The sequence below is a fragment of the Hemitrygon akajei genome, unplaced genomic scaffold, assembly GCF_048418815.1.
Source record: "Hemitrygon akajei unplaced genomic scaffold, sHemAka1.3 Scf000049, whole genome shotgun sequence".
Taxonomy (NCBI): Eukaryota; Metazoa; Chordata; class Chondrichthyes; order Myliobatiformes; family Dasyatidae; genus Hemitrygon; species Hemitrygon akajei.
The window spans coordinates 5037690-5048195 of NW_027331935.1; the positions used below are offsets into that span (position 1 = coordinate 5037690).

Sequence of the window (10506 nt, forward strand, 5' to 3'; positions counted from 1 at the left end):
TCAGTTTATTAACAAAGCAGGTATCCATAAATAACTCTTGCGTTTTTTTTCTCCAGAGAACCACAAAACAAAAAAAGAGCATGAAAGTCATTCAGAGAGAAAAATCAAACTCCCACCCCACCCCCGCATCAAAAACAACGGCATCCGGATCATCAAACCCCGAAAACCACACCTCCCGCACAAAAGGGAACAATAACACCGATCCGCCCCCCCAAAAAAACAACCCTACCCCGCACAACTGCGGAGGAGCCGGTGTCACCAGTGTAGAGGCGACCGCATCGGGAGCAGCGGACCCAATAGGCGACCCCGGAAGATTCACAGGTGAAGTGTCGCCTCACCTGGAAGGATGTTTGGACAACGGAGAGAGTTCGGCCATCCGGCCCTTTCACTGTGACACCCCGAACTCCACATCAAATCCGTCCAAACGAATCTGGGCGAACTTTAATGACCAATAAATATAATTCCTCTCAGCGATCAGCTGTCTGAATGAATGACTGACTTTAAAGAGGAAGGGGTGTCTATGGTCCATATTGTCAGAGTGTTGAGTTTACCAGGAGACAAAGACTGCAGGGACGAGAGGTTTTCTGTTGACTAATACTCTGTGTGTGGACCCCGCTGGCAATTCTGGTGTTGTGACCCGAATCGAGACAAAAACCACGCTGCCCACTCCACCAACAACACGGCACAGCCGGACACATAACAGGGGACTTTACATCTCACAACCCTGGATTCAGTGATGAAACCCGTGATTAATGTTGTTGTCCCACTGAAATCATCACAAACGTCCATTCAGGTGTTTTCAAATGGGAGCGCTCTCCCACAGGTGACGTCACATAGGGGAATCCACGCGCTGACGTCACACATAGGTCCCCACACCGGGATCTGCCCTCGCGTGCGCGGTGTCTTACGTCACCCGCGCGCTGGAGAGCTCGAGCTTTATCGGTTTAACGGCTGAGCTACCAATCACGTGACCACCCCTCCCCCACCGCTGAAAAACAAAGCTTCAAGAGCTTCGCTTTTTCCATTGGTGCGCAGGAATGTCAATCACTGGTTACACCCAATAGCGAAAGCGGACAAGCCGAGAGGGCGTTACCCCGCTGAGTTCGTCTCTCGCTGCGGTGCCGGAGTCTGGACAGAGCGGAACAAATCTCAATGTAAATGTCCGCTTTCTGATTTCTATTTCCCTCCGAGGGAAGTTGGGGAGTTTGTGCAGCGTCTCCTGCGGCCGGAGTCTGATGTATCACTGAGAGGTAGGAGGAGACCGCTCGGCCCGTCAGTTTGATGCCGGCTCGCCGTGGTGAGGGAGGGAGAGGGGGGATTTTATTGAAAGGATGAAGATGGTGAGAGACGGGTCGGACAGGATGTTTGTCCCGGTGGGGACAGGAGGGGCTCATCTGTGGAAATGTCTGAGCCCACGGTGGTGGCGAGCAGAGGGATTCACCACATTGGGGGGCAAACACCGGCAGACTGTTGCCCTGCAAGTGGGGCCAATGGTTCGGGCAAAGTGACAATTATTAGGGATTTGTTGAGACTGTCCCTGGAATATGGTGTAAAATCCCGCTCCCCATACTAACACGGGTTATACAGACCAAAGAACAAACTGCCGGAGGAACTCAGTGGGTCGGGCAGCATCTGTGGAGGGAAATGGATCGTCAACATTTCGGGCCGGGACCCTCCCTCTGGACTGAGAGTGGACGGGAAATAGTCAGAGAAAAGAGGTGAGGGGTGGGGATGGGGCAAGAGCTGGGGAGTGAGAGGTGGATCCAGCTGAGGGGGGAGGTGGGAAGGTGGAAATAGTGATGGGGGGGGAGGTGAGTGTTTGGGGCAACACCGGGCTACAGACGATGGAAATAAATTCCATAGAGGATTACCAAAGAGGTTAGAGAGTATTTGTTATAGAGAGTGCAATGAAGATTCACCAGACTGGTCCCTGGAGTGGTGGGTCATCATATGGAGAAAGATCAAATGTGATAACCCTTTCATTTAGAGAATCGAGCACTGAGGTGAACACATTGAAATGCACAACATCATTACCGGTTGACCCAGGGATCCCAGTCTTTGAAAAAGGGGATGGACTGTCCCGGACTGAGCTGAGGGGAAATGTCTCCACTCCACGGGTGGTGAATGTCTGTCAATCCCCACCACAGAGGGCGGTGAAGACTCAGTGATCATCCTCACATAAAACAGAGGCCGGCAGATGTGTGGAGATTGAAGGGATCGAGGAAATGAGGATCGGGCAGAAACATGTGGCTGAGATGGGAGAGCAGCCGCCATCTTGTTGATGGTTAGAGGGGCTGAATGGCCTCCTCCTGCTGTTTCTCACTTGATGTCTCAGTGTTCCTGTCCAGTGAGGCTGGAGGAATGTGAATAGACTGATTTAAATGAAACCTGCGCACTTTCTGTTTGGGTCAGAGTTGTGTGTTGTACCGGGATGTGAATCGAGCCCATGACTTTGTGACCAGGGCGGTGGAGGGAAAGGGATGGGGAAGACATGGAGGGAAAAACTAAATAAGTATATGGTGTAAATATGAAATAATGTGGGAAATGCGACGGATGGGTCGGGCAGCGTGTGAGGGTGAGCAGCAGAGTCACTGGTTCAGGTGGTTGACCCTCCAACCGCCACCTGATCCCGTTTCCTGTTCACGTTTCTCTGCAGATCTGCAGCATCTGTGGGTCACTGCTCTATGTGTACGTGTAGCTTCATCTTTCACCCGTACAGACAAGGCAGTGAGATCCGGATCTGTCACTTCCTCTCATGGTGGGTGGACAATGTTCTTTTTCTGCAATATTTTCAGCATGTTTCATTCCACTATTTTACCTGCTGAAGTGCATCCGATGTTTCTGGATGTGTGACCCATTTATGTGAGAATTTAGCCTTTTGATTTATCTCAGCTTCTCATAAATGTGTACAGTTCAGCGAAGCTTCACTCTAGAATTTCTAAAGCAACAACCCAGTCTGTCAAATAGTTCCACACAATTAAAATAGTTTATTACATTTTTTGTACTACTTATATAATTTAACTATTTAATATGTATATTCTTATTTAAAATCACAATTGTCAATATCTATTGTTATGAATTAGGGTCTACTGCTGCCGCAGAGACAACAAATTTCAGGACATATGCTGGTGCTATTAAACCCGATTCTGATATGGATATGGGAGACCCACCACCGGTCACAATCCCAGTTATCACAGATCATAATCCGAGATTGAAGCCTTTTCTATTTATTTGCATTCCTCAGAAAAGGCAACAGTTAACTTTCCTTCTGTGGTTCCAAAGCAGAAGCTCAGTCTGTCTAATATTTCCACACAATTAAAATGGGGATATTGTTTATTATCATCATGTACTGAGCTACAGTGAAAATCTTGCCTGATGTACCGGCCACACAGATCAATACATTACGACAGTACATTGAGTTGATATACGACAACACAATAACTGTAACAAAGCATTATGGCTGCAGAGAAAGTGCAGTGCAGATAGACATATGGTGCAGTGTCATGTCAAGTTACATTGTGAGCTCGAGTCCATTTTATCATACATTTGGCTTATAACCGCAGACAGGAAGCCGACCTTGAGCCTGGTGGTTCACACTTTAAGGCTTTTGTATAACTTCCTTGAAGGGAGAGCAGGTTTGCAGCAAGAATGTCCAGGTTGTGAGGATCTTTGAGTTCATATCCTGCTTTTCTGAGGTAGGGGAAGTGTAGGAAGAGTCCATGGAGGGGAGGCTTGTTTCTCTGATGTTCTCTGTTCTCCAAAGCTCTCTGCAGTTCCTTGCAGTCATGGGCAGAGCAGTAGCCATACGAAGGCGTGAAGTATCAACAAGAAGCTCAGAGACCTCGGCCTTCACCCTGTCTTGTGTAGCTGGATCCTGGACTTCCTGTCAGATAGCCAGCAGGTGCTAAGTGTGGACTCCCTCACTTCTGTCTCTCTGACCCTCAGAACACATACCCCTCAGGGTTGTCTACTTGGCCCCTCCTTTACTCTCTGGGCACCCATGACTTGTGTCGCCACTCACAGCTCCAATCTGCAAATTAAATTTGTTGACGACACTACATTGATTGGCCTAATCTCAAATAATAATTTTCAATCAATTTTCTGACAAGGCTCGGTCCAAACAAACTTTTCGCCCTTCTTCAGGAGATTAGTCAGTGGAAGAGCAATACCAGCAAAGTTCTTACAGAACTTATGATAATATCCAACTGTTCACTGAAACCTTTCAAGAGCCTTGTTACCAGTCGGAATAGAAACTTCAGAAAATTGTCTGGACTTTTGCCTGAACAGAAACCAATTTGCCTTGACCTACAACATTGCCAAGATAGGTCACAGTGACATGGCCAAATTCACTCTTAGGTAAGTTAACTGTACGGTTGGCCTGGGAAAGCCTGTCAAACAGCTTTTTTACTGCAGAGATATGCTCTTCCCAAGTGTCACTCCTTGTGACTACGTCATTAGTACAGGTAAATGTGTGATCCAACCCTCGAATTACAGAATCAATCATTCTCTGCAGCGTTCCTAGAGCATTTTTCATTCCAAAGGGCAAAACATTGTATTCGTACAACCCAGAAGGTGTCACAAACACAGAAATTTCTCTACCTTTGTCCGTCAATGGAACACACCAATACCCTTTCAGCAGTTCAATCTTTGTAAGAAATTTAGCTTTTCCAGCCTTATCGATGTAATCATCCAACCTAGGGATAGGATATGCATCTGTTTTTGTTACTTCATTTACCTTTCCATAATCAGTGCAAAATCTAGCAGTGTTATATGTTAAAGTGCCGGGGTCAGGACTGAGCTTAAGTTACCATTCAATGTATTTCTTAGTAAACTATTTAAGAACTTTTTAAAAGCTATTTGTTAATGCTTTTTGAGAGGGTGATTTTATATGCATATTTATATTGAGTTAAGTATTGTATGTAATTAGTTTTGCTACAATAAGTGTATGGGACATTGGAAAAATGTTGAATTTCCCCATGGGGATGAATAAAGTATCTATCTATCTATCTAGGTGTAAATATATATTTCCCAAACTTAGCTGGTAAATGATGCAGTCTTACGCTGGTGTGGTAAGGATATTTAGTTCAGTTCACGGGATTGAAGTGAGTGAGAGATCTGGCATCCAAACAGGTGTTGTCGACCCTCTTCCGATGTCCACCAAATCTTCCAAGTTAGCCAAACATGACCAACTTAAGAGCACGGTCTTCAAGTGACAATCTACCAACCCAGGCAAGGGTTTCTAGCAGATTTCACAGGGTCGCTCTTACATGCACTAATAGTCACAGACTGATTCCTCTTAACTGATCCTCAACCCCCTCCCCCCCCCCCCCCCCCCCGTGGGCATTTAAAACTTCAGTGACAACTCTTCCCACTAGCCTTTGTGTGTCTGCCTGTCCTAAAAAACAAACAGCAACACTCCTTTAAATACCATTGTGCTGAACACCAGTTGTCCATCATGCAGGCCCTCCGCTCTATCTGTCTCTGTAACAAGCTGCTTGTGCTCATCTCTCTCTCTTTCTCTCTCTCTCTCTCTCTCTCTCTCTCTCCCTCTCTTTTACAGACATGGTTCTTAGAGGCACAGTCCATAATCACAGGCCTAATAATACCATTGTTCAGCATATATTCAATTTCTTGCTCAGCCAATTTACACTTTTCTACCTTCATGCAATATGGGTGTTGTTTAATCAGTTTGGCTGGACCGAAATCTACGTTGTGTACTGCGACCGTGGTTTGCTTGGGAACATTGGGAAATAAACCTTTAAACTTCTGAATTAATTTCTTCAGCTGTTGTTGTTGCTTTGGCTGCAGATGAGCCAACTTGTTATCAATGTTTTCTTGAACAACCAAGTTCATTAGCCTAACTGGGACCGTGTTTGGCTTGTGAAAAGTCTCAGATGAGTTAATTGTTTCATTCTCAGGGTTGCCAGATTCATATGTTTTGATAACAACACCCACAGATGGTGCCTGCTTGTCGAAAGAAGTCTGTATCATATTTATGTGTAGCACCTGTGTTGGTTTGCGTCGGCCGGGTGTCTTAATAACATAATTCACATCATTAACAACAGACTATTTCATACAGTCCACTGAATTTCGCCTTAACTGGATTCATCCACATTGGAAATAAGGCAAGCACCTTACCCCCCACCTGGTATTTTCTTTCACAAGCCTGCTTATCAAACCAAAACTTCATTTTGCTTTGAGAAATCTATTAAGGTTTGTCTTGCTAGGCTACAGGACTGGTGTAGTTTGTTTTTGAACTTCAAAACATAGTCTAAGAAGTTAACATGTACATCCCATCAATCCACTGTTCCGTTAACAAGGTCAAAGGTCCCCTCACGCAGTGACCAAATACAAATTCAAATGGACTAAAGCCCAGTGATTCCTGTACTGACTCTCTTACTGTGAACAAAAAAAATATATTCCTTCATCCCAGTATTTTCCATTTTCAACACAGTATGTCTTATTCATTGTTTTGAGGGTGGAATGAAATCTATCTAAAGCCCCTTGTGATTCCGGATGGTATGCAGATGATGTAATTCATTTAGCTCCCAGTTCATAAACCACCTGCTGGAATAAACCAGATGTAAAATTACTTCCTTGATCAGATTGGATTGCCTTAGGCAAACCAAATAGTGTAAAAAACTTAGAAAGAGCCTTCATCACAGTTTGAGCTTTAATATTCCTGAGAGGTTTTGCCTCTCATAATAGTTAGCAAATACCGATGGCCAGTTTTAGTCTTTGGCAATGGGCCAATACAATCCACTATAACTTTGGAAAAGGGTTCACTGAATGCAGGTATAGGCCGGAGTGGGGCCACTGGGGTGACCTGATTAGGTTTATCCACAACTTGACTAGTGTGACAGGTTCTGCAAAAGGACACAACATCTTTCCTCAAATTAGGCTGTAAAATTCCTTCATAATCCTTTTTACAGTTTAATTCACTCCAAATGGCCACCTAAGGACATACTGTGGGCCAAAGTTAAATTTTCACTCCTGTAAACTTTAGGAACTACAACTTGGTGAACAATTGCCCATTCCTCACTCACAGGTGTAGCAGGTGGCATCCACTTCCTCATTAACACTCCATCCTTGAGATAATACCCGACTGGCATTTTCTTAATCTCATCATCAGAGAGAGCTGTTTCTTTTAAAGCTTCAATCTCAAGGTCTTGGTTCTGTTCTGCTATAAACTCCTTCCTAGACAGGGATACGTCTTTCTCATCAGACTGTCTACATGAATCCTGTTGAAACAATGAAGGCAGAAAAGTCCCTGACAAGTCAGCATAATCTGAATCCCGATTTTGGCTATCACTGGTATCAGAATCATGCTGCACAGAACTGTCTGCGTCGGCAGACTTTTTAGCCATACTGTGAGTTATTGCGCAGGAAGGATAAATGATAAAATCCATCTGTGGGTCGTCAGTGGTTGGGTTAGTTGTCAACTGCACTACAGGAACAACTTTACCATCTGCCAGGTCATTCCCTAACAGCAAAGTAACATCTTCCACCAGTAAACTGGAGCACAATCTGATCTTAACAGGTCTGGAAACCAACCCTGACTGTAAAGGTACCTTGGGCAATGGCACAAAAACCACGCCGCCCCCAATGCCTTTAATAAGATTTACCTCACCAGTGTCAGTCTCATCACCAAACTTTAGAACGCTGTCTCATATAAGTGACTGAGAAGCCTCAGCATCTTGAAGAATTTTCACTGGTACCTTCGTAGACCCTTCCTTTACTAATACAAACCCATCAGACATAAAATAATCAAATCCCTTCTTAACTCGGTCAGACCTCTCAGTACTTAACTGAGTCTGAACAGAATGTTCAGAACCCTGTGGGGTTATAGGTGCTTCAACATACTGAACACAGGCATTTGGGACTGCCTCCTTTTTCTTTTTCTTCTTCAGGATAGAACAGTTAGCCATCATATGAGCAGCTTCTTACAATAGTAACAAGTAAGACTTGAATATTTCTCCTTCAACTGCTTCCCTACATCCTTACTCGTGTCACTAGTCCCAGCTTTAATTTCTGGTTTACCCTAGTGATACCTGCTACTCTTTTTGGAAACTCTTATTCTGGGTAAATTTAACATTATGAGTTAAAGCGAACTCATCTGCTAATCTAGCAGACTCCTGCAATGTAGCAGCATCCTTTTCATCTAAATACGTCTTTATGTCATCAGGGATGCACCTTTTGAATTCTTCAATTACAACCAACTCTTTCAAGCTGTTAAAATCATCATTTATATTTTTATATGTGCACCAGCCAAAACACAAACTTCTGACAAGAAAATTACATATAAGTCTGGTTCACAGATTTCCTTGAATTTCTAAACTTTTGCCTGTATGATTCTGGGACCAACTTCTAAGTTTGAGCACAGCCTGATTCACTATGTCATAATCAGCTGCTTCATCAACTGTCAAAGCAGAATAGGCTTGCTGAGCCTTCCCCTTAATTACACATTGTAAGAGAATAGGCCAACCCTTTCTGGCCACTTTAAACTCTGAGCAACCTTCTCAAAATGCTGAAAGTATTTATCAACCTATGCCTCGTCAAGTGGAGGTACTAATTTAACTTCCCGACTGTCCTCAAACTTATCACGTGTCTAGTGCTAGACCCCTTTGCTGCAATCTCTCTATGTTTTCCAGCTCGAACACCCTCTGTCTTTCTGCTTCCTCCCTCTGTTTTTCTGCCTCTCTAGCCTCAAACTGCCTCTGCCTTTCCGCAGCCTCCATCTTTAACTTTTCTAACTTGTAATGGAGCTCAAGCTCACTAGGTTTACTTTCAGGAAACACCTCCAACTCCTCCACTTTAAACATACCTCAGATACATGATGTTCAGCTATAATCCTCTGCATCTGTGCCTTCCTCATTGTCAATTTCACCTTAGCAAGTTTAAACCTTTTCGCAATACACAACAACACGATCCTTCTGGCGTCCTCTAATGCCTCAGAGGTTGGTGCTTCCAGACATTTATCAACATCCATTGCTGCTGATTTTGCACACACAAATAAATCAAAAGGGATTTCCCCAATGAAATCAATAATTAATTAATCAACACGCCCTCAAATTTGTTCATATCCCAGATGCAGGCCCCAATTTTGTTGTGAACAAATATTTAGAAACTAAAGCTTTAGAAATTAAACAGCAGCAATAGACTACTCCTGGAGTCTAGTTTTGATGTTAAAACCACTATCTTTATTAGTATCTACTTATAATAAAGTAAATTAAGCAAGATAAACAAAAGATAACAGTGTTATGTGTATATATATGTGTGTAAATTGTTACGTACCCCATAACTGGGTCACTTACCAGCAAAGATAGAGAGGTCCGTTGAAGTCTGATGGTACTATTTTTAACAGTATTTATTGATAAAAATACACAAAAATAATCTCAATGCAAACATACAGATATATACGTCATCAATACTAAATCTAAAAGCGCGGGTATAATAATAATCAATAAGAAATAACTCTATCGTTGTGTAGGGGATAATGTATTGTCCGATGGAAATATAAAAGTCACTCAAGTTCATGCAGGCTGCAGCCTTTTGTTGGAGTCAAGAGAGACAGATGTTTTAAACTTGCCTGATTTCCTTTTTATGATGTCGATCCTTCGAGAGTTCCGTTTTTGTAGTCGGTCCTTTAGCTAAGCCGTTCCGTGGAAAACTTGTCATCCAGGCAAGGATGGACACACACACGAGTCACCACCGGCAGTCGCTATTAAACGCTGTCACGGGATTTCTATCGTTTCTCCTGGTGCGTCTAAAGGGGTTGTTCCCCAGACCCTCTTTTATCCTTACTCACGGGGTCTCAGATGTCAATCAGGTTGGGATGATGCAATCCCTCAGCCAGCCCCCTCGGCTCATTCCCTGAGGGCTTCAAATAAATAGTACAGTACTCAATACACAATTCCGTCTCCAAGAGACAATGGCCGTTTCCCGTGGCTTTGTATCGCTGAGGGGCCAGGACATTCCAAACCCCATGTGGATTCTGCGTGTCTTTCTCTCATTTCCTGCATCTCCTGACCTGAATTAATAGCGATCTTGCAATTCTCAAAAAGGTGGGGGCTACTTTGTACCCTTTAGCCCCTCAGAGTTGGGGCACAGGCGTAACAAAATATAACTCCCAAACTATTGAGCTCGGTGGAAACAAGGCTTAGAGTCTTGAGATGGTAAAGTATGGAAGTTCAGTTCATCCACGGAATAGGTGATGAGAGAGAGATATTTGTAATCCAGGGTAAATGTCGAGAGAAGGCAATTACGTCGAATTCCAAAGGTTCCATTGTGGTGAAACGAGAGAACAGTTGCTGTAGATTTTATGCTTCATCGTTTCAAATCCACATACGAATTATCACCGAAAGTGACTTGTCACAAGGGGTATCGCCTTCAAGTGAATTATCACACCACACCCAGCCAAGCGTTAACACATAAGTAGTCTTCACAGGATACCCCAAATCTGATCCACACCTATGGATCAAATGAGGTGATAACCACACATTCGAT

At 43.8% G+C, this 10506-nt stretch overlaps 1 long non-coding RNA gene across 1 annotated transcript in view; it reads left to right on the forward strand.

Annotated features, from left to right (window-relative positions):
- The window catches only part of LOC140721021 (uncharacterized), a 689868-nt gene that overhangs the window by 22403 nt on the left and 656959 nt on the right, over positions 1 to 10506 (forward strand). The window lies entirely within an intron of this gene.